This window comes from Nicotiana tomentosiformis, chromosome 3 (assembly GCF_000390325.3).
Source record: "Nicotiana tomentosiformis chromosome 3, ASM39032v3, whole genome shotgun sequence".
NCBI lineage: Eukaryota > Viridiplantae > Streptophyta > Magnoliopsida > Solanales > Solanaceae > Nicotiana > Nicotiana tomentosiformis.
The window spans coordinates 149,480,249-149,506,497 of NC_090814.1; the positions used below are offsets into that span (position 1 = coordinate 149,480,249).

The window sequence follows — 26,249 nt, forward strand, 5'->3', positions numbered from 1 at the left end:
GATAGATCATCTACACTAAGATGTGATTTCTACGTATGAGATTGAACTTCTCTGTAATTTTGTGTATACAGCTTATATTATTGTATAATGAGATTGCATATATATACTGCTTGTTTATTAGAGACACAAGTATAAAAAACTGAAGAATTGCATTATCATAACACTATATTTTAAATAGGTATTGTCTTAAATACGTGGATGAAAGTTGCAAATAGAGTCTTAGATCTTCAAGTCTACACAAATCAAATGCCTTCAAGGTTAGACGGTTCAATGATGTTCATACTTGCCCAGAGACGAGTAGATTATTTTCACAACGTCATGCTACTTCGTCAGCCATTGCAAAAATGATTTGCAACAAATATGCCAATCCAAAAATAATATACACTCCGGCAGATATCATGAGCGACATGAAACAACAGTATGGGATTAATATGAGTTACGTAAAAGCTTATAGAACAAAGGAAAAGGCGCTTGAACTGCTAAGAGGGATACCATGCGAATCTTATAGTAAACTGCCGGGTCACTTATATATGATAAATATGACAAATCCTGATTCTGTCACAATGTTACATAAATCAGAGGACGGGTGCTTCATGTATGTTTTGGTCGCACTAAATGCATCAATCATAAGATGAAAATACTGCTACCCTATTGTAGTGGTTGACGGGACATTCCTCAAATCATCACACAGAGAACAATGTTAACAGCTAGCGCACAAAATACGGCAAGTGAATATGTCGCAGACTTGTATAATAATTATATATGGTATAGATAGTTCTTATCCGTGTATAACAAAAATAACATGTGAATGCTTTCTTATTTGCTTAACCAGGTAAAAAATTTCCACTAGCATATGTTGTTATCGATTCTGAAAATGATGCTTCCTGGAAATGGTTTTTTGAAATGTTTAGATAGGCTTTTGGGGAAAGAGAAAGGATGTGTATCGTATCCGATCGTCATGCAAGCATATTGAGGGGTGCTTCAATTGTGTATCCAGAGGTATCTCACTGTGTATGCATCTTTCATCTTTGGAATAACATAAAAAAAAAAATAGTTCAAGAAGAACCATGACCGGCTGAGAGAAGTATTTTTTGCAATGGCCAGAGCATACAAAATTAAAGATTTTAATCGCCTCATGCAAGATATGGACAACATTAATAAGAGGGTAAGGGGTTACCTGTTCCAAGTTGGTTTTGAAAAGTAGTCCATAGTGCATTCTACTGTTAATAGATCCATGGTGATGACTTCAAATATTGCCGAGTCACTCAATGCAAGAAACAGAGAGGCAAGAGAGCTACCAATTATGAGGTTGCTAGATTACATGATGAATTTGATTATGGAATGGAATAATACAAATAGAATGACTGCAATGAGTACATTTACTAGCCTAGGAAAAAAAATATAACGAAGTACTGAAGGAAAATAGCTATTTGTCGCAGAAGATAACAGTAAATATTCTTTTATCATGTTTTACTTCATACATTAATACATGTCATATCCCTATTTTACTAATGATATCTATTTAAATTTAGGTGAGGCCTTCAACCGATTATGTATATATAGTAATGGATGCTGAACAAAGGCGGAACATAGTATGCTTGCAAAAAAAAAGAATGCTCGTGTAAACAATTTCAAGTGGATGAGATTCCTTGTCCACATACTATGGCAGTATTGGACTACACACACATAGAAGCACCCAAATATTGTTCTGCCTATTACACCAACCAATACTTCAAGAAGACATATGAAGTGCCAGTTAATCCACTTCCAGATGAAACTACATGGGACCTTCCAACGGAGGTGTTAGATAATGTGGTGCTACCACCGATATTAAAGGGCAAATCAGGAAGATCGACGAAGTCGCGACGCAAGGGACTTTATGAATATCTGTATACTGAAACAGTTACCTGTGGACTGTGTGGAAAATAAGGACACAATAGAAGAACATGCAGGAATGCTCAAAACAACTAGTAGATGTTCATCAATGATTTAGTATTTTGTAACATTTTTCCTTGTGAATGTTACAATTAGAATAATGAAAAAATAATGATATTTGCAATCAGATTCTCTCTGTTGTATGAATAAAGATGCTACTTTTTGTCGTAATGAAAGTATTGGTAGAAGTTATATTCTAAATACTATTATGGATGTCATTATACAAAAAATTATATAAAATATATAAAAATATACAAAATATATACAAAAAAAGAATATCACTTTACAAATAATATACAAAATAGACTGTAACTGTATAATTTATATATAATATTTTATTCCTATACAAAAAATAAAAATAAAAATTATCGCTTTACAAAACATATACAAAATAGATATCACTATACAATAAATATACAAAAAAGACTGTCACTATACAAAAAATATACAAAATAGAACTTGTATATTTATACAAAAAAATAATATACAAAATAGACTGTAACTATAGAATTTATATATAATATTTTATTCCTATACAAATAATAAAAAAATAAACTGTCGTTAGACAAAACATATACAAAATAGATGTCACTATACAAAAAATATACAAAAAAGACTGTCACTATACAAAAAATATACAAAATAGAACTTGTATATTTATACAAAAAAAAAATAGATCGTCACTACTATATATACAATTTACATACAATAGACTGTGACTATACAAAAAATATACAAAAATAGATGTCACTATACAAAAATATACAAAATAAATGTCACTATACAAAACATACACAAAAGGACTATTACTATACAAAATTATACAAAATAGACTGTCTCTATACAATTTATATACAGTTTAGTTGCCCTCCAAACTTCATTCATAAAACTTCCTATAACAACTTAGCAACACCAGCTAAATTTGCAAAACCTGGCGAAATAAATTATCTGTATAAATTACAAAACTAAAACTGTAGAAAAGTCAAAAATTACACAAAATCTGAAACTTACATAATTTCACTATTAACTAAAAACAAACAAGTCGCAATTAAAAGTAATATTCAACATTAGCATTTCAAACATATTGTTCAAAAACATCCCAAACAAAAAGCATAAAATGTGATATAAGTATGCAACTGTATCCAATCATAAGACAATATCATAACCAAACTACTTCATCTTAAAACTACATATGAATTTTCTGCTAAACTATCCCAAACTACTTTTTCTTGCCCTTCAACTTGCCCCTTTTCTTGATATCCTTCAAAGTCTCGTCATCACCAACGGCACGCGTCTTGCCCTTTTTCTTGTTATCTTTCAAAGCCTTGTCATCAACAACGGAATACGACTTGACCTTTTTCTTGTTATCCTTCAAATCCTTGTCATCAACAACGGAATGCGACTTGCCCTTTTTCTTGTTATCCTTTTTGGCCAGATCCTTCAATCTACCAGTAGACTTGTCATCACTAAGTGTATGTGCTCTTTGTTTCTTCACTCCATAATCCCATAGCAATATACCATATCGGTTCCGTATCCCATCAATATCAATAGCTTCAGGAATACTACTCCCTTGAATGATGTACTCAGCAAATGCAGCAACATAAACACCACAGTCACTATTACAAGGTCGCACATAAATGAATAAGTTAGTATAATATCCAAATAGGAATTCATATACAAAAAAATGAATAATAATCAGAAATATTCAATAATAATTTACGTGTTATCTTGCGTTGGCAACCCATCAATGACATGAATCTCAAAAGGATCAATGGTGGGGATTCCCATAGGATTCTCCTTTGTGTCCCAAAAATCAATACGATGAAAGAAATATGGGAGCAACACTGAGTATGGCTCAATTGATCTCCAAACTGCACTATTTTGCCGCGTGCCACTCATGGAATCGTATATATAAATGCGCAGATCTTTGAATGACAGTCTCGCCAATATCCAGTGCCACTTATCAGACAGATTTATCGGGAAAAGGACTTCATCAACAGTACACCAAGGAACATTACGTCTTTAAAAATACCCCAAGTATATACTCAACAATTGGATCTGTTTCAGTAATCAAATTCATGTCTCTCTTTTTCTCCAAAAATTTCTTGTACAAATTCGAAATCAAGCAGTTAAACCAACAGTCGGTAGTTATGAATCTTACTGGAACATCAATATCGTACTTCCCTTTCTTTCTAAAATAGTAAAAAATAACATCAATATGCTGAAATATGAAGAATAAACATACATTGTCAGAAAATTACAGTATGAGAAAACTAAAATATATATTTTATGTATAAACCGATTATACATTTTACAGAAGATACTGCAAATATACATAAAAAGATACTCTTCCAAGTTGATATTATGTTTTCTATTGCCATTATTGTTCTAGTCCTTTCTTCCGCTACTATCCATGGGTTACCGAGTCCCATTTCTCATTTTATTACAGATATAATCTATATGTAATTACAACATGAATAAAAGAAAAAGAAATGGCATTTATGCTAACAAATTAATATCAATATGCTGAAAATATGAAGAACCATTATAACGTTGACTTACTGAATCACACAAGGGTAGGCCGGGATATGCAAATGTGAAGAACCATTTTTTTCTCCAATATTATTAACTCCAAAATTCAAAAATTTTATTTAGCTTATTGCTAATCTCTGTATAAACACCGTCCCTGATGAATCAGGATAAAAAGATATGGTTCATAACACGAAACACGAAAAAAAAACAAGAAAAAAAAAAAGTGAAACATAAAACTTACGGTGCATTAGTCCTTAAGCCTCTATTGATGAAAGTGTTCCACTTACACAATATTCTGAAATCAACAGGATTGTCAACATTTCCCTGAAAAGATACTTTATAGTGAAGATGGACTTATTTGTCGAGATGGGCTTCTTTGACTTAGTTGGCTTATATTGAGAAACTTGGATGATGCCACCAGAGTCAAATTTGTTCATGAATGGTGACTTCATGACCCATGCTGGTTTCCTTTCTCTAGGGATCATTTCAGGTGTGTCATGATCAACAACAACTATACGATCTTCCTGCATAGTAGCAATATTTGTATCCACTCCTAAACAATCACCATATACAATATTTTGATTGAAATACTTTTGGGTGATTGCAGTTATTTGAACCTCAATATCACTAGTCTAACCATTGTCCTCACCAACTTTCTCACAACTATTTTTACCAACAACTTGTACAGAATCCTCCACCAACAACTTGTCACAAAATTTCTGGGTGATTGCATTGATTTTAGGATCGGCATCCTCAATCAAGGCTTCGTCATCACCAACTCCTTCACTATTTTTACCAGCTTCTATAGAATCCTTCACCACACCCTCCATAACAACAACAGTTTGCTCTAGACTTACCTCGGTGTCAATATTTTTCTTTACAACTTCCTCACTGCCAATATTTCTCTCCATAACTTTCTCACTACCAAAATTATTCTCTACAACTTCCTTATCGCCAAAATAATCTTCATGAATATCGCTAGTATCATAATGGCCATGACTATCATGATGGTCGTCCTCTTTTCTATTACCCTGTTCAGAAAAAATATACAAAAAGTTATAAAAATTATAGTAACAGGTAAAAATAACAACTAAGCATAGTCATGAGAATACTTTTGAAGCATCGCGTTTAACTAGAGCTTTAAAAACCTTTTCAAATAAGGTAATCATTAACTGCTCCAAAGATGAAACCTTGTCGTTTACCTATAAAAGAAAAAGTAAAATCGAATATCAATTAAGTTGTCAGAACTGCTCAAATCAAAATAGAACTGTACCGTGTTGATTTCATTTCTCAGAAGTTTCAGCTCATTCTCGCTTGAACTCAAGTTACTGGGATGTGGATCCGTATTCTCATTGTTAATAGGTTGTGATTCCAGCTTATTTTTGGGATGCTTCTTAGTATTTTTTTTAGGTTGAGTGTTGAAATCATCAACATCATCTCTTAGATTAACTTCAGCATTTTGATCTTCATACACAGGAACAAAATCATGCAATTCAAGCCTTGTTTGTTCAACATTTGTAGGGGCAATATTACCAAACACCAACTACAAATAAAAAAAACGTAGCAATCATGAAATTTTTAAAAAATAAAAGACAACCAATATATTATTTGTAGAAATTACATATCATACAGTTAATTGATATTATGTATTAGAAATATATAATTTATGTATCAGAAATGCATAATTTATGTATCAAAAGTAGATTCATATGTATTGCTATAAAATGTTGTAAACTAAACAAAAATATTTTTTTACCTGCTCTTGACTTAAAAGAAAAAATTCTTTCCTCCTTTACAGTCCAGTTTAGTATACGTGGCACAAGATCTCCAATCCGGTAAGCGAGGTTTTTGTGAGTATAGGGGCGGCATTCATAAAACCAACACTGGAATGCCAAAGACAAACCACCATATCGGTACATCTCTCTCCTGCTACGAACCTTATCCTTCATTGACTCCAACGCAGCATTAAAAACCACTTTTCCCCAAGGGAAAGTCTCAAAATCACCAGATTCAACCAGCAGAAAATCATTCTTTGTTATCAAATCATCATTCGTAATAGAAAATAGAAAATTGTGAATGAAATACAATACTGCAATATTTAATGCGTCCTAATCAGATTTCCACATCTTTTTTAAGAAACAGTCATTTAACAATTTCTTAGACACTTTCAACATGCTTGGAAAGTACAATTCCATCAACCGACTCGACTTGACAGATTCATAATCCTTATTGGGATCACCATTACACTTTAAACCTGTGATAATACAAAACTCTGCAAGTCCAAAGCGCAACTTGGTGCTATTCACTTTAATCAATAACTCATCATCTTTAGGTGACACCACTTCCCTAAGTAATAGCGAATGGATAAGTTGGTTATGTATAAAATATTCGGGCAAGTTCACAAAATAACCAAAACATGTTCTTCTAAACATCTCAATCTGCTGATCATCCAAAGTATCTTTCAAATATTTCACTATACTGCAGTTTGTATGCACACTGATACGAGTACTATAATGATCATCCAAAGGAACATAGTAATCCCAAAGCTGCAGACAACACGGAAATATAAATATATATAAGCTTTATAACAATCACAAATACGCACTTTAAATATTACTTATACACTATGTGGATAGATGATACACTTTATATACAAATTGCACATTACTTATTGACTTGATACAAATTATATGCAATATGAAAAAGAATGATACATTTTATATTCAAATCTGGAACATAACTACTATATTGGATAAATTTTCTACATACTAAAATAAACTAAGCGCACACAAGTCAGAGTTATATCATTAGAAAATACCTTCAAATCAGATGAGTTAGAACATTTTTGATCAACATGAACTTTTCTCTTTTTTGATGTAACATCATCCCCATCCATTTTAGACTTCCTTTTAGAACATTTACCCTTATCCTTCACAACATCCTTTCCCACCATTTTGATCTTTCTTTTTGAACTTGTACCTTTTTCAACAACTACTCGCTGAGCAGTTTGAGACTCGTTACTCTATCGCCGCCCCGCTATGTGAACGAGTACTTCTATCAACATGGGTACTTTGCATTCCTTCAATAGAGGTATTTTGCCTTGCTTCAACAGATTGAGGGGTTGCATGCCCCAAATTGCACCCAAATTCTGGTAAATTTTCAAAATCGTCATCATCATTCCTAATAAAATTAGGGTTATATTTCACTAATTTATCAGCTAATTTCATAGAATATGGAGATGCCCTCAACTTCTTATTTTTCTTCAAAGATTTCTTTTCCTCCATTATAGAGTCGACTATAAACAAAAATCGGAAAACCTACTAAAATTTTGACTTACATCGAGAGCAAGAGTAAACATGGAGAAGCTGTGTTTGAGAAGAAATGGTGTTTCGAGAGGCGGGTCAGTGCATTGAGAGCCGAATGTAATAGAAAAATGAGTTAAGAGGCGGGTCAGTGTATTATAAATTATGGGCCATTAGATGTAATATGTTTGGGCCGGAGGGACATTTCGGGTCCAGGGAAAAAATATGAGTTATTAAAATTTTTAGGGGCTATACAGGGTAGTTTTCTCTAAACATTTTGAGTGTTCTGTTTGGGCCTGCATCTTTTGGACAGTGACCTCATTGCAGCAGAATAGCTAGTCCAATTCAAAATTAAGTTTGAGTAGAAAAATTATTACCCCGCACATCCTTACATAAGAGCATTGTCTTTACCTCCCAGAAAAGGTGCGATATAATTTCTTGGTTTGATTACATTGTTCGATGTAATTGAGTTTTTAAAGGGTTTCTTATGTCGAAATATAGAGGTGCAATAATGCTTAGGTAGTGAACACAAACTTACTTTTTATCTGGTTGTTAGAAATTTCTTGCCTGATAAAGGATTGGTCCAAAATAAACCGAGAAATAAGAGTTTGTAATTGAAGTGCTATGTTGACTTTAGAATTGAGCACATAGCTTATTATACATCCACTTCTCCATTCACTTTTACTGGACAAATATACTTAAAATAGATTTTCATTTTTACTTATCACTTTACGCATATCAAAAAAAGATATTTTTTTTTTCTATTTTACCCTTATTTCATTAAACAACACTTCTTGAATAATTAATGGTCAATTGTAACTTTTCAATGGAAACAGCCTCTCAATCCTCACAAGGTAGGGGTAAGGTCTGCGTACACACTACCCTCCCCAGACCCCACAGTGTGGGATATTATTGGATATGTTATTGTTGTTGTTGTTGTTGTTGTTGTTGTTGTTGTTGTTATAGCTTTCCAAAGCTCAATATTGGAATTCACAGAGAATTCTTCAGTACCCCCTTCGTTAAACACAAAAGTCCACTAAAGTCATCGTTTATTCTCTTCTTCTTTGGAGTATTTTTTTCTTCAGAAGTTTTTTTGTTTTTGTTTTAAACTCTCTAGTTAGTCTAAAAAATCTGTGCACATCTCCTTTAACAATGAGATTTGATGATTATGTCTTGTATCCATTGTTGTTTGAACTCTCATTACAGTGAAACATGTTTTATAGAGTAATGTTTTGGTGGAAAAATTTTAATTTCATATACTCCAAAAATTAAAATAATGTTTGCCTCCAAAAAAAATTGGTGAAGGATTTTCTGAAGGCAGAATAGCCTAGGAGATACCTGTACTTATTCCGGTTTGACATTCCGATCCCTCTATTCCACAAAGTTTCATCCAGACACCTCTACTCAATTAAAATTAGTATTTTAAACCCTTTAGACCTTGCGTGCTCTTCACGATCCAATGTGGATGACACATCCATGTCCACCTCAGATTTTTTATGCCACATCATTATTTTTTCACTTCATTTCAAAATTTTCTACTATATTTTTTATTTTATTTTCACCTCACTTCACTCCTCTCCTCTACTCTCTAACCCCAAATACCTGAGGCTTTTGCGTTTCTTTATGATTCTTCTACAACATTGTGCACACTCGAGGGAAAGGCATGAACTGTGACACTTGATTGAGCGTGCGAAATCAAGATCAGGAAGATTAGAAGTGAGATAAAAGACGGGCTCCGATATTGGGTGGGATTAGAAAAATGAGAGAAATTACTAGCGTCTAAAGAGGATATAGAAGAAAGATAGACAAATACAGACTTAGCATTACAAAATATGTAACACAATAACCACATCTTTATTCAACCCACAAACATGAAGAGAAAGGTTTGGGTGAATCAAATCAATAGATTTTTTCTGGATACCATTTCACTAAGAGTACCATATAAGAATGTATTTTTTACATCAAATTGATGAACTATCCAATCATTAGAAGTAGTAGAGTAAGAACTATACGCACAGTGATTGATTTTCACCACATGACTAAAATGTATTTTTCCCAATACGTTTTACTAGTTTTTCCTTCTAAATTGTTAAAATCTTCAACGGGAAAACCACACTTTCAGTAAAGGATTTTTTTTTTTTTGTAAATCTTGGGACTTAACAAGGGTTAATTTTACTGATGGTCATCCAACTTATCATTTATTTCACAAAAGTCATTTAACTATTTTTCATCACTTAAAAGTCACTCAACTTTACCTTTATAACTTAAAAGTCATTCTAGTTCAAAACCTACGAAATATCCAATAAAAAATATGACATGGCATTAAATTTAATTAAAAAATCTAACAATAATGTCACATAAGCTTAAATAGACCATATGTAAGTTAGACCCATTTCTTCTTTAGCCCGATTTGACCCATAACACAAATGAGTTTTAATATTTTGACCATTAGAAGGAAAAAAAGAGAACAATTATTTTGTGCTAAAAATATCTTATTTAATTTGTTACGTAATAACCTTAATACCACCACCTATAATTTCATTTAAAATATGAACAGAACTAGCATAAAACTAGTTTTTGCATCCTTCATATTATTTATAATTTTCCATGAAGTTCAAATACTACCATATCAATCTCACATAACAATTAAATGTACCAATAACAGACAAGAACAACAAGCTAATAAGAACCTATTTTCACAAATTACTATTCCAATAAAGTCAAAATATTGCTTATTAAGCAATACTAACAGACAAAAATATTGTTCAGTAAGAAACACCCACAATGAAATTGCATAGTAGAAATTGTGAATACACACCACAATCGTAGACAACCTATAGCGATAATTTGGACAAAAGAAAGAGACAACGTATTGTGTCATTGACCGTAAATGTACTACCCAACCTAAAGATAAATTCAAAAGACCTAATTTTTCTTAAATTTTTTAGACTTCTTTTTCTACAAATTAACCACAAAATCAAAGTGCTAGTCCAGTTAAATATTCAAATATTAATAATCTATTTTGGTTATAGGTCAAATCGGGCTGAAGAAGAAATGAGTCTAACTTAGATATTGCCTATATAAGGTTATGTGATATTATTGTTAGATTTTTTAATTAAATTTAATATCATGTCATATTTTTTATTGGATATTTTGTAGATTTTGAACTATAATGATTTTTAAGTTACAAAGGTAAAGTTGAGTGACTTTTAAGTGATGAAAAATAGTTAAGTGACTTTTGTGAAATAAATGATAAGTTGGATGACCATTAGTAAAATTAACCCGACTTAACAGTATATGAAGGCAAGTATGAAGAGGGAAGAAGAAGAGTATACTAGGGGGAGGGGTTAGCGAAGAAGGGTTGCGGGAAGAAGAAACTGGTTACACGCATAGGGGGACTTTTTAATAATAAAGTAACAATTTCTTAACTTTTTTTTAAATCTTTTTTTAAAAAATCAAATTCATTGTTTACACTTGCTTCATACGCGTGCATTTCACACATTTAGTCCAACTCAACAGATTCAATGCCACATAAGCTTGGTCAATGGTCAGAAGCATTTAAAATATTAGTTTTGATCGAGTAGAGGTGTCTGGATGAAACTTTTTGGAATACAGGGACCGGGATGTCAAACCGAAATAAGTACAGGTGTCTCCTAGGCTATTCTGCCTTTTCTGAATGGTTTGGCTCCTAAATCTACTCAATCGTTTGGCTCAAAAAAAGAATTTAGGCTTTTAAATTAAACAGATGCCAGATGAATGTGTAAAATGTTGATATATATAAAAATTAAATGTACTTGGAACTTCATAGTGGCTATTACGTATAAGAATTTAGGTTCAATTATTAAGTATCAATTAATAGGGTTATTATGATAAAATTATCATGTAAATCATTATTTTTTAAAGGGCATGAAAAGTAAAAACATGACAAGTAAAAGTGAATGGAGGGAGTACAAGTTATTATTGGAGTAGTAGGATAAGAAAAATAGTATTTAATATTTGAATGTTAGTAACAAAGTAACGGTATGAAGATGCCCTTTAGGCAAGTGGGGTCCGCGCCCTTGTAGTACCTATGGATTGGTTACACGCATAGGGGGACTTTTTAATAATAAAGTAACAATTTCTTAACTTTTTTTTTAAAATCTTTTTTTTTAAAAATCAAATTCATTGTTTACACTTGCTTCATACGCGTGCATTTCACACATTTAGTCCAACTCAACAGATTCAATGCCACATAAGCTTGGTCAATGGTCAGAAGCGTTTAAAATATTAGTTTTGATCGAGTAGAGGTGTCTGAATGAAACTTTTTGGAATACAGGGACCGGGATGTCAAACCGAAATAAGTACAGGTGTCTCCTAGGCTATTCTGCCTTTTCTGAATGGTTTGGCTCCTAAATCTACTCAATCGTTTGGCTCAAAAAAAGAATTTAGGCTTTTAAATTAAACAGATGGTCAGATGAATGTGTAAAATATTGATATATATAAAAATTAAATGTACTTGGAACTTCATAGTGGCTATTACGTATAAGAATTTAGGTTCAATTATTAAGTATCAATTAATAGGGTTATTATGATAAAATTATCATGTAAATCATTGTTTCTTAAAGGGCATGAAAAGTAAAAATATGACAAGTAAAAGTGAATGGAGGGAGTACAAGTTATTATTGGAGTAGTAGGATAAGAAAAATAGTATTTAATATTTGAATGTTAGTAACAAAGTAACGGTATGAAGATGCCCTTTAGGCAAGTGGGGTCCGCGCCCTTGTAGAGTCTTCAAACTAGCACCTATGGATTGGTTACACGCATAGCGCAATTACAAATGCGTTTATAAGTCAAAATTATAAGTCTCATTCAATTTATAAGTCGTAAAACCTAATGCATTTTATAAGACTCATATCCAATATTCCCTAGGTAGATGCGCCATATAGATCGCAGACCTATAATTGCATTTGTTGTTTGCGACTTATAAATCACAATTGAGTATTTAAAAAGATTTATAAATGACATTCAGGAACGATTTATAAGTCACATCTTCAAATGCGATTTATAAGTCGAAATAATGAAATGCGATTATAAGACGCTATCTACAAATGCCTTTTACGAGTTTCTTCAAATGCAATTTATAAGTCGCAATAGTGAAATGCGATTTTTAATAGTGAAATGTCATTTATAAGACGCTTTGTACAAATGCCTTTTATAAGTCTCAATGTTTAAATGCGATTATTTTTTGTATCGCCAACACATACTACTTTTCCGTCACGGCGAAAGATGTAATGCCGGCTCGTTATGATTGTTTTATAGTAAAGATAAAATTCCCTCTGAGGCTTCGTGATGCGTTTTCCTTTGGGAAAAAATCTGTAGGAGTGAAATCGCCCTCCCCTGATTCCCCATCCAAAATCATTTGATTTAGGTAATTCATTAATCAATCTATTGATATTATTTCCAGCTTTGAGTTATGAGCATGATTTACAGGAACAGATTGTATATTAGTACTTATATTCTTCTATCATTTCTTCTGTTTCCGGTTCATTTTGTGCTTTTCATTTTGGGTTCCTAGATGCATTTCTATATTGTTGCTAATCATATGCTTCTCTTCCCTATGTTCCAGTTTACTGTGTCAAATGTTTGTTATTCAATCTGTATTGTTGTAATAAATAATAAAAACATTAAACTTTCTGAAATAGAAATAGAAACAAAAATTTAGTAGAACTAGTTTGACGAAATAAATTCTAAAAAATAATATCGGAATAAATCAAGCCCACTGAATGCACAGTGTGTCCTTAAGAAAATTATTTCCCTCAAGTACCCGAGGTGCTGGAATATTATACTCCCAGGATAGAACGATTCAACTCACTAGTGTATTGGTACCAAAAAAGCGGGTGAACTTCGAACCACTCAATGGTCGTAAAACACACTGGAAAAATATTGTGCAGAAGAAGAAGAAGATAATCAGAAAATATAGTAAGTAAAGATTCTGGGATTCAAGGCATGTTTATAGACTATTTGGCATTGTTTCTAAAAAGGTTGGCAACCTTTCAGAAACAGCATAGCTGTTGGAACAGGTGGGAATATTTCAACAGAAATATTGCGGGAAAACAGAAAACAGATTTAAAATAATCCGGGAAAGAAAACGGACCGGACCGGATCGCGTCGCGGGTCCTGGGTTAATACGGATTGAATTTTCGTTAATTAATCAAATTAATTAATTATATAATTGAAAGTAATTTTATCCAAAAAGATTAATCAATCGATCGATCTTTGACCAAATCCAAATCCGAAGCCGAGCGAGCGACGACGACGACGACGCGAGACTTGCCTTCTTTTTAACTCTTTAAGAGCTATAAGAAGAGCAATTGTATATATACCTATCAAAAGTTTTTTCTTCCTCCAATATGGGACAATGTCCCTTTGCCAAGGAGGGAAAATCAAATATTTTATTTTTTCTCCATTTCCCATTCACCCTCTTTAAGTTACACCAAGCTTAAAAGCCCAACAATCCCCCACATGAATGGGGAATGGCTATAAAATAAAGGAATGCACGGACGCGTGTGTGTTTTACATGCAAGAATTAATTGCATCTGGATAAGTAGGTTTCCCTTTGAACTTTCCGTAGTAAACTTATATCGGATATACTCGGTCAATCGGTAAATTTGATATCTTTGAACCGTCGAGCTTTGTTGTATATCTAGACAACATAAGTCACAGAATTAACCTTTAACCATCTATGGTTCTCACGGTTTTGTTCGTTTCAACTATGAACACCGCCTGGTTTCATGAGTATTTAGAGAATGGGCCTTTACTTTCATTCCCCCTTGAAGCGGCTTACATTTCACATTCACATAGGTGATTTCTAAACGTGTAATCCTATAGACACACTATCTGGTCATATCCTGCCAGACATAGCAAATCATTAAAAAACTTTAAGCTTAATGTTTTACCTCGATTTCTAAACATTGTCTTAATCGCGAGAATGGGTTGAGTTATTTGACAATGTTGAACCGTCATTCATAATTTTGTTTGATCTCTTTGAACCTAGATATTGGGATATCCAGTCTGCTAGGTAGAGTTACCATCATGATGACTTGTCCTAGGCCTTAACCCCATTCCCTTTGATGGTCTTTCAACTGCCTCTCTAGATAGGCCTTTAGTAAGTGGATCCGACACGTTATCTCTTGACTTTACGTAGTCAATCGTGATAACACCACTAGAGAGTAGTTATCTAACGGTATTGTGTCTCCATCGTATATGACGAAATTTTCCGTTATACATAACGTTCCCTACCCTGCCTACTGCCGCTTGACTATCACAATGTATACAAATTTGTGTCAAAGGTTTGGGCCAAAATAGAATATCTTCCCAGAAATTTCGGAGCCATTCCGCTTCTTCACCGGCCTTATCTAAAGCTATGAATTCAGATTCCATTGTAGAACGTGCGATGTATGTTTGTTTGGATGATTTCCATGACACTGCTCCACCCCCAATTGTGAAAACATATCCACTTGTAGATTTAACTTCAGATGATCAGGTGATCCAATTTGCATCACTATATCCCTCGATCACTGAGGGATATTTGTTATAATGCAAAGTATAACTTTGGATATGTTTCAGATACCCCAAAACTCGTTTCATTGCCATCCAATGTATTTGATTGGGATTACTTGTAAACCGACTTAGTTTGCTAATAGCACATGCTATATCTGGTTGCGTACAATTCATGATATATATCAAACTTCCCAATACTCTTGCATAGTCCAGTTGTGAGTTACTTTCACCTTCATTCTTTTGAAGTGCATAACTCACGTCAATTGGAGTCTTGGAAATTTTGAAATCTAAATACTTGAACTTGTCAAGTACCTTTCCAATGTAGTGAGACTGTGATAATGCTAGACCTTGTGGAGTCTTGTGAATTCTGATTCCTAAGATCACATCAGCAACTCCTAAGTCTTTCATGTCGATTTTGCTAGCCAACATGCGCTTAGTAGCATTTATATCTGCCATATTTTTGCTCATTATTAGCATGTCATCAACATATAAACAAACAATGACTTCATGACTTGGAGTGTTTTTAATGTAAACACATTTGTCACACTCGTTGATTTTAAACCCACTTGCCAACATTGTTTGGTCAAATTTGGCATGCCATTGTTTGGGTGCTTGGTTAAGTCCATAAAGCGACTTAACAAGTTTGCACACTTTGTTTTCTTTACCAGGAACCACAAAACCCTCAGGTTGTTCCATGTAAATCTCTTCCTCCAATTCTCCATTTAAGAAAGATGTTTTAACATCCATTTGATGGATTTCAAGACTATACACAACCGCTAGTGCCACTAACACCCTAATAGATGTTATCCTCGTTACTGGCGAGTAAGTGTCAAAGTAATCAAGGATTTCCTTTTGTCTATAACCTTTGACATCAAGTGTTGCCTTATATTTGTCAATAGTGCCATCAACTTTCATTTTTCGTTTAAAGATCTATTTCGAAGCTAAAAGTTTATTTCCCGGAGGAAGATCAACCAATTCTCATGTATGGTTATACAAAATTGATTGAATCTCACTATTGACTGCCTCTTTCCAAAACGCTGAATCAGAAGATGACATAGCTGCTTTAAAAGTTTGAGGCTCATTTTCAAGCAAGAATGTCACAAAATCTGGTCCAAAGGAAGTAGATGTTCTTTGACATTTGCTACGTCTTGGATCTTCTACAGTTGGAGTATTTTCCTTTGGTTCTTCCCGAGGTCGTTTAGGTCTTTCACTTAACGACTCGCATTCAGTTTTATACGGTTGAATGCTTTCAAAAAATTCAGCATTATCTGATTCCATTACCGTATTAACATGAATTTCGGGATTATCGGATTTATGAACCAAAAACCGACATGATTTACTATTTGTAGCATATCCAATGAAAACGCAATCTACAGTTTTTGGTCTGATTTAACCCTTTTAGGTAAAGGAACTTGTACCTTTGCTAGACACCCCCACACTTTGAAATATTTCAAGTTGAGTTTTCTTCTTTTCTATTTTTCATATGGAATAGATTGCGTTTTACTGTGGGGTACTCTGTTGAGTATTCGGTTAGCTCTAAGGATAGCTTCCTCCCACAAACTATGCGGTAATCCAGAACTTATTAATAAAGAATTCATCATTTCTTTTAATGTCTGATTTTTTCTTTCCGCAATTCCATTGGATTGAGGTGTGTAAGGTGCAGTAGTTTGATGGATAATTCCATATTCCGAATATATTTCTGCAAACGGAGATTCATATTCTCCACCCCTATCACTTCTAATCATTTTGATCTTTTTATTCAATTGATTCTCCACTTCATTCTTATATTGCTTAATTGCTTTATCCTTACTATTAAGCAAATAAACATAACAATATCGAATGCAATCGTCAATAAAAATAATAAAATACTTTTTCCCACCTCGAGACGGTGTCGACTTCATATCACAAATGTTAGTATGAATTAAGTCTAAAGGATTTGAATTCCTTTCAAAAGACTTATAAGGATGCTTTACAAACTTAGATTCAACACATATTTGACATTTTGATTTATTACACTCGAATTTAGGCAATACTTCTAAATTAATTAACTTTCGCAAGGTTTTGTAATTGACATGTCTTAAACGAATATGCCATAAATCATTTGACTCCAATAAATAAGAAGAAGCTAAAATTTTATTCATAGTGTCAACAACCATTACGTTGAGTTTGAAAAGGCCCTCTGTGAGGTAGCCTTTTCCAACATACATTTCATTCTTGCTTACAACAACTTTATCAGAAACAAATACACATTTTAATCCATTCTTCACAAGCAAAGAAGTAGAAAGTAAATTCTTCCTAATAGTAGGAACATGAAGAACGTTATTGAGCGTTAACACCTTGCCGGAAGTCATCTTCAGGAATATCTTCCCATAACCTTCAATTTTGGCTGTTGCATTATTTCCCATAGAAAGCTCTTCTTCGGGACCAGCAGTAGAATAAATCACAAATGTTTCTTTGACAGCACAAACATGTCGTGTGGCTCCAAAGTCAATCCACCAATCCTTCGGATTTCCAACTAGGTTGCATTCCGAAAGCATTGCACACAGATTATCAATGTCATCATTCTTCTCCACTATGTTGGCATGTCCCTTCTTCTTATTCTTTTTCGGGAGCCGACAATCAGGGGCTTTGTGACCAACTTTTCCACAATTGTAGCAGTTGCCCTTGAATTTCTTTTTGTTCTGCTCCTTAGTCTGTCCAGAAGACCTCTTCATCTTCTTACTTTTTGGAGCAGTCTCCTCAATGATATTAACTCCCATGATCGTTGAATTTTCACGAGACTTCTTCTCGGCTATTTTGTTGTCTTCCTCAATCTTGAGACGAATCACAAGATCTTCCAACTTTATTTTTTTGCGCTTGTGCTTAAGATAGTTCTTGAAATCTCTCCACGACGGAGGCAATTTTTCAATCATTGCAGCCACTTGAAATGCTTCATTCACGACCATACCATCAGCAATAAGGTCGTGAAAAATAAGTTGAAACTCCTGAACTTGGGTTCCAATAGTTTTGCTGTCTATCATTTTATAGTCTAGAAACTTGGCAACCACAAACTTCTTCAAGCATGCATCTTCAATCTTGTACTTCTTCTCAAGTGCTTCCCATAATTCTTTCGAAGTATTAATTGCACTGTACACATTGTACAAGTCATCCTCTAAAGCGCTTAAGATATAGCCTTTGCAAAGAAAATTTGTCTATTTCCACGCCTCAACAATCACGAATTTTTCGTTGTCCGACATGTCTGCAGCATGCACTGGAGGTTCTTCACTAGTGAATTTCTGCATACCAAGTGTGGTAAGCCAAAAGAATACCCTTTGCTGCCATCATTTGAAGTTGTCTCCAGAAAACTTTCCCGGTTTCTCGGCCGGTGGAACAGCAGTTCGGCTTAACGAGGCTATCGTCGTTGCCACAACAGCCGTAGAAGAATTTCCGTTATCAATTGCCATTTTTCACTGTCAATAACAGAAGAGTTCAATTAATGGCAGAAAATAGAATAGTAAACAATACTGTAATTTACAATAAACAGTACATTTAATAAATAAAAAACCAAAGTTTTTATATATTGTTTTATAGAAAACGATGAAGTTTTTTATGTTCTTCAAATTGTTTCTGAATTTCAATACTCTGATGAAGTTTTTATATATTCATATCAGAATAGTAAAATTCAGAAGGAGTAGAAAACCACACAGGTTTTAATCTCCACAAACAGAATACAAAATACAATAAAATAATTTCCTTAATAATGTTATTCAATTTGTATTGCTGTAATAAACAATAAAAACATTAAACTTTCTGAAATAGAAACGGAAACAGAAACAGAAAGTTAGTAGAACCAGTTTGACGAAATAAATTCTGAAAAATAATATCGGAATAAATCGAGCCCACTGAATGCACATTGTGTCCTTAAGGAAATTATTTCCCTCAAATACCCGAGGTGCTGGAATATTATCCTCCCAGGATAGAACGATTCAACTCACCGGTGTATTGGTACCAAAAATGCGGGTGAATTTCGAACCACTCAATGGTCGTAAAATACACTGAAAAAATGTTGTGCAGAAGAAGAAAAAAATAATCAGAAAATTTAGTAAGTAAAGATTTTGGGATTCAAGGCATGTTTATAGACTATATGGCACTGTTTCTAAAAAGGTTTGCAACATTTCAGAAACAACCATAGCTGTTGGAACAGGTGGGAATATTTCAACAGAAATATTGCGGGAAAACAGAAAACGGATCGCGGGTCGTGGGTTAATCCGGATTGAATTTTTGTTAATTAATTAAATAATTGAAAAGAATTTTGTCCAAAAAGATTAATCAATCAATCTTTGACCAAATCCGAAGCCGAGTGAGAGACGACGACGACGGTGCGAGACTTGCCTTTTTCTTAACTCTTTAAGAGCTAGAAGAAGAGCAATTATATATATACCCATCAAGCGTTTTTTCTTCCTCCAATATGGGACAATGTCCCTTTGCCATGGAAGAAAATTCAAATATTTTATTTTTCTTTCATTTTCTATTCACCCTATTTAAGCTACACCAAGCTTAAAAGCTTAACAATGCTCACAGTTGTCGCAATTGCTTTTGTATGATGGAAGAAACGGTGGCAGTGAAGTTAAAATAAATGACTTACATGACTAGCTAGTTTATCATAGTTTCACACTAAGTCCTAGCTTTTCGTAGAATTTTTACTTATGTGATAGTTTATGTGATTTGTTGCATTTACTTTGTTTTGGATAGGCAAAATACATAGGTTATCCATCAGCCTTGCTGCAAATCCCCGTTACACACCTCTCTTTTACGGGAAATCTTTTACACACTCAATCTTTCAAAAGTGTGTCTAAAACAACTATTTTTGACCAAATAGCTCTTGCGTGTTTACACACAAAAAAGCGCGTGAAGCCCGTAAAAAATCCCATTTTTTGTCTCCCTCTCCCTCCCTCCGGTCTTCTTCCTCACCACCCTCCCACTCATTTTCTTCCCCAAATAGAATTTTTGAAAGAACATATCAATTTTAGATCTAAAATTGAGCGGATTTTGCTGGTTTATTGTCCAAATATTGTGAAAACTATTTATTTGTGATAGATTTAAAAGCTTTAACAATAGTATTGAAGGTTTGGTGAAAAAATCTAGAATCCACCATTGTTGAGGTATCGAAAAAAGTAATTTGTTGCTTGATTATTTTCGGCTAGTTGTTTAGATAGTGTGGTTGAATTTTGGCGTTGTTGGAAACTTTCTCACAAACAACATGGTGGTAGCAAGAAAATGGAAAGATAAGAAGATGGGTTTTAGTTTTAATTTCTAATATTTTTTTTCCTTTTTAAAGTTAATGACGCGTGTCACAACCCTATTAGTGCTTGCTTTTCACGTTATCTAAGCACAAAAGTGGTGTGTCTTAGACACACTTTTGAAAGGTTGAGTGTGTAAAAAGTTTTCCGTGAAAGAGAGGTGTGTAACAAGGATTTCGCTGCAAGGTTGATGGGTAAACTATGTATTTTGACTTTAGTGCTTACAGCCATGGGTGTATGTAGTGTATTACTGCCGGGTTCAATTGAACCATAACTTTCGATGCGGAGTAAAAATTTATGTATAAAAATTTATTAAAATAGTAGATATGAACCCATAACTTTAAATATATAATGAGTTCAATGCTAAAACCCTATCCATAGAATTTAAATACTGTATCTACACTTAGTTTGAGCGTTTTGGAAGATGGAAATGGTACTGTGAAATGGTTGATGACGATAACGCACACGTCTCCCCGCACATCCCGACCTTTCCTCTTTGATAATACCCCTATTGCAATGACTCATATTGATTCAGCCTCGTGTGTTACGACCGTTGGATTTATGAATGATGACCCGAGGAACCACTTCCCGTGCGAGGAAGAGAGAGAGAGAGAGAGAGAGAGAGAGAGAGAGAGAGAGAGAGAGAGAGAGAGAAGGCTAGTTTACAAACATCGTGCATCTCAGCCCGAGGAACCAGCGAATCCACCGCGACTATGTAATCCACCACATCCTTGACTGCTGCGACCTTGTGGTGTACATTGGATGACACGGCAGCGAAGTTTTTATTTTGATCAGCTTGTAAATATCTTGATAGCTAAATCTGATCAGCTTAATGTACATAGGATGACATGACAGCTCCTGCTTGCTGCTGTCTTGTTAATATTACTGAAACTGAAGCTGTTGTTCAGATTTAGTGACAGATTAGTTTGAAATTGAAAGCTACTGTGGATTCTGCTGTCTTTTTTCGTGATGTCTCTCTGTATTTGCAGCTGGTGTTCACAGGTTGTATAAGAAGTGAATACAATATTGTACTTTGGTGTCTGTTGTTAAAGAAATCGCATCTGGAATACGATTTGTCAGTTGTCAATGTTCCTGGGGCTATTGGAACACCTTCAGAAGCCGTGTTTTTTGGGCACTGACCGGAGCTTTGACAGTTTGCTATGCTGATTTAATATCTTCGAAGGATTTGGGCCAAGTATCACACACTGATCCACCAAGGTTTGTTGTCTCCTACTTGTTACGGTATGTTGGACTGGCCTATACGTCACTATCTCATGATAAATTTTTTCACTCGTGGAATTATTTGTATGCCGTTAAGAACTTTCAGGGTGCTTGAATATAGAATGCCACAGTTACTCCTTTAATATTCGGGATTTGATATACAATTGTAGATGAGTTAGGGTAAGGCACAGCTTATTGACAGCAATGTGACTTCTGATTATAGAATTCTGTCGTGTTATTGGTAGTCCCTAGGATAAGTGTTTGAGACTCTAAGTTAACAGAAAAATGTTCCACCAGCCTTTGCAAGTCTATAAAATTGTGTCTTTGTTGTCGGTAGAGGAAATCTGTGTAGAAGGGTATCACTTTCTCCCTATTTTTTCCTTTGAATGTTTGTTGTCTTCTCAGCTGTCTGACGGGGCGAAAAAAAAAGGAGAACTGGAGAAGGCAATGAAGTATCTTTACTGTTAATAGAATTTCCTAGTACTTTGATGCTTCTCTGTTCAACATTTCTAGTTGTGCTTAGATGGCGAACTGTACATATATAGCTGCTTCTTTCATTTTCTCTTTTTTTCCTAACCCGAATTTTGACTATACTTGAAATGATTTTATTACAGTGCCAGCTTGTCAGTTTTGATTACTAAGGCCTTTGAGTGATGAACATGTTGATAGCGAGCAGTTGGATACAGCTAGCTATAATGTTCGAAATTCAGGGTCTGATATTCTGGATCTGTTGGAACTTTAGATCATCAATGACAGATAAAAAGAGTCTTCAACTGCTCAGGATTTTTAAAACTACTAAGTTGTTGGGTAGGTTCGAGATAACAGCTCATCTTATACTCCCTCCAAGTCACAACAGAAGCAAGATGCTCCTGATTTACCTAGATTGTCAGTGAGTTCATGTTCTTCAGTTTGGTTTATGTTCTTTTTTGGTCATGTTACAAATCCTTCCAGCTCCTATTTACTTGTTCTGCACTTAGTATTACTGGATGGGATGTAAGCGACCTATGATCCTCAAACTGGACACAATATTTTAGACCAGCAGTCGATGAATCTGCTAGTGGCCTTGGGCACCCAGGAGGTGAAATTGAATTTGTTAACTGTAAAGCAATCATGATGACCCTCCCCGCAACACTTGTAGTTATGATTATACTTGTATGCTCAGATAAGGATATGTACCTGCAATTTTTTATAACTTGGGTTTTATCACATTTGATATTGTAACTCCACATCTATTCTAGTGTTTTCTATGACCTACATGTCATGCTTTCCATCTGCAACTCCTCGGTTCACATGCCACAAGTAGCATTTCTACATCGTCAATTCCAATGTTGCAGCAAGCACAACAGCCACAGCATGTTTCACAGATGCACCCCCAAGTTCATGTTTCCCATTTTGCTAATCTTATGCCATACAGTCATTTGCTCCCCCTATCTATGTTCCTCCAATGAGTATGCCTAGCTGTTCTAGTAACCCTGCCTATCTCCATCCCTCCACTGGAAGCAATTACTTGCTGATGCCTGGAGGTAGCTCCCATCTTAATGCGGATGGGGTTTAAGTATGGAATCCAGCAATTCAAGACTGTCCAACAGGAAGTACTTCAGGTTTAAGGATTTTTACTAGTCTGACTGGCTATGCAGTTAACACTTCTGGTGTAATTGGCAGTGCAACAGGGGTTGAAGATTCACCCCGGTTAAAGTAAAAGGATAATAATCTTTATGTTCCTAATCCGCAGGTAAGTATCTTGGTTCCTTTCACTTTAACTATCGAGATTCAGCTTTTCTTTCATGTTATATGTTGTATACAACAAAATATTACCATACTATCGAGAAACCATTGCCCTGTCGCTTAAAGTGTCAGTACAATGCGAAGTGAGGGCAAATTACCTCATGAGTGTAGTGATCATTTTGGTGTGACACCTGCTGTAGATCGTGATGCGCAAAGTACTCCCAACACGAAGCGATCAAATCTTTGAATCTCCACTTCAAAACTTGGAAAAAAAAAGTGACAAAAAGGAGAGAAGGGAAAGGCGTTTTCTACTTGCGCAACTAGGACTCCTCTCCATGTACACTTGAGCGTTCGTTTTGTCCTTATCTTCTTATTCTTCTTGAGCAGTTGTAACTCTTCTTCTTCTACTTCTTCCGTTTCTCTTCTTTTGTTCTTCAAACAATTACTTTTTTCCTACTCTGAGTATGCAAATTCTCTACCATTTGTAACACATCATCTTACATACTTTTGCTTCTCTTTTTTTGATACTTCCTTTTTCCCCTTCTTGATTAATTGAAGATGGAATATCAATATTGCATCTGAAGTTGCTATTATGTCCAATTTGAGTTGTTGAGCTAATATTGTTGTAGTGTACTGCATGCTGAAATTAGTAATTTGAATTGCGCTTTGATATTTTAGGTACTAACTTCATATATGTGCTCTGCTTCTCGTGTTGCTTTTTTGCTTTTAAAAATACTGATTGATAGAGAAATGGATGGAAACCCCACTTCAGCAAGAATCGATGGAAATGCAGCTGCTGGCTTGAGTCATAGACCTTGGCCTACACTGATGAATTTCCCCGAGTTCAAAGTTATGAGTTGGTGTGAGTTGTCAATCTTCTGAAATCTAAAGTCAATGTTGCTGCTTGTAATTTAATCTGATGCAGACGTGCAAGAAATGTGAACGAAAATGTAGATCCGAACATCTTCCTACATTTGTTATCGTAAACTCGTAGTATTTGGGGTCAGATATGTCAATCGCTGTTTTGATCCGTAGGTTAATATTGTTTACAAGTTGCGAAGTATTAAGAATGTTCTTGGTTTGGGGACTGAAAATAGTTGGGAATTGATTTGCTCCTTGAAACCTGTTTGACTGGCAGAAACACCTGAAATGTGGATGAATCAAAGGCAGCATCGTAGTTTGGACTCAGGTTCATACTAAAACATGCCTGGACAATCGCCTCATGTTGCCTATCTGCCGTTCCACACTGGTCATGGTTCTTTCAATGCTGCTCTAGCTAGTGGTGTACACAGAATTTTTCATAAGCGGTGTCACCATTTTAAAAGGTGGATAAATAAACAAATTACTGTAAATTTGTACAACATATAGAAAAACAACCCCCTAAAAAAAAAGCAAAACAAAAAGAAAGCAGCAGCATCTTTCCACGTTTAAAGGAATTTATTGTCGCTAGCATCTGTAATTATCACTTACGATCCACTGGTTTAGTGTCCTCATACAACAAAAAAATGAAGCTGCAGGGTTTTGAACACTTACCTCCCGCTGAATACTTAAGTCACTGACCGCATGAGCTACACAGACCTAAGTAACAAGTGTCACTTTATTATAATTAATTGTTGTTGTGTTTCTAGATTTGAAATATATACATAATTAGTAAAATAATTCGACGAAACGGTGTCACGTGACTTGGCCTAAGATAGATCCGCCCCTGGCTCCAGCTGCTGCAGAATCATCCCATATGCAATTTCAAGGCTTGTATCATCCTCCACGGCCTGCCACAATGGCAAATCCTCATCATTTGGGCAGTGCCATGGCAGGCAACATTGGAGTTAGTGTGACAGCAGTAACGCATGAGCTCAAGATGGTGCTTATCACTTATCAGCAACCTCAGTTGTGTCACCTGAATTGGAATGGCAGTTTCTGAAATAATAGATGAACTATAAATCACAGTTAATGAACCCCCTTTTTGATTAACTTTAGCTATAGGGCTTTCATCAATTTGTGTTTTGAGAATCAGCCCTTCCATCTTCTTCTTTTGGTTTTTTTTTGTGCCAAGGAGCTAGTTTTGTTGTTAAATTTTACAGTTTCTCGAGGATTTGTAGTAAGTGGTGGGAGGTTTTGGCATAGTTAGAGTATTACAAATTGTTTAATCAAGTTCTTTGAGTTTGAAGGGCTAATGCTATTTCAGGAGCAGTTAACTATAATTTTTTGTGGATTTTGGAATTAGTAATTGGGGCAATGGATAGTAGAGAATCCGTTAGACAACAGGGAGAAGGAAAGAGGGAAAATGAAAAAGAGGAAAAGGTGGCCAATTGATTAATCATGTTAGAAAAAAGAACGATGGTGCAAAACAGTAGCGGAGGATTTTAACCAAGGGAATTTTTTTTATAAAAAGTAAACACTTGAGAATGCGAAGGGAATTTAACATGTCGTATATATACTTTAAAAAAAAATTGACCATATATATGCAGTATAATTTTTTAAATATTCTTTCGCCCCTAGCTTCGTCCGCGAAAGAAGGCAAGTGAGCTCTTGCTGTTTCCATCATCATTTCAGATTCCTTTTTAAAGATTTTCTACTTCTGCTCTGCTTTGTTTGTTCTAATTTTTAAAGAAACTGGTGCGTGTGAATAGCCAGAATAAAAGTCCCCCATTGATCTCACTTTAGCTTTGTTTTCCCCCTTTTTGCCTTTGCTCTTTGCTTGATAGAGAAGCTGACG

General features: G+C 34.6%; 1 long non-coding RNA gene across 3 annotated transcripts; it reads left to right on the forward strand.

Moving 5' to 3' along the window:
• Positions 1–12,958: 12,958 nt before the first annotated feature.
• LOC104097531 (uncharacterized) lies at positions 12,959–24,831 on the forward strand. Of its 3 annotated transcripts, XR_004507326.2 has the most exons (4): positions 12,963–13,176; positions 21,577–21,829; positions 22,423–23,540; positions 24,672–24,830. It is a non-coding gene; the product is annotated as an uncharacterized lncRNA (long non-coding RNA). The 3 variants fall into 3 exon arrangements; XR_011415074.1 differs by having other exon boundaries at positions 12,959–13,176; positions 21,577–23,540; positions 24,672–24,831; XR_011415073.1 differs by lacking the exon at positions 12,963–13,176 and having other exon boundaries at positions 21,044–21,829; positions 24,672–24,831.
• The last annotated feature ends 1,418 nt before the right edge of the window (positions 24,832–26,249 follow it).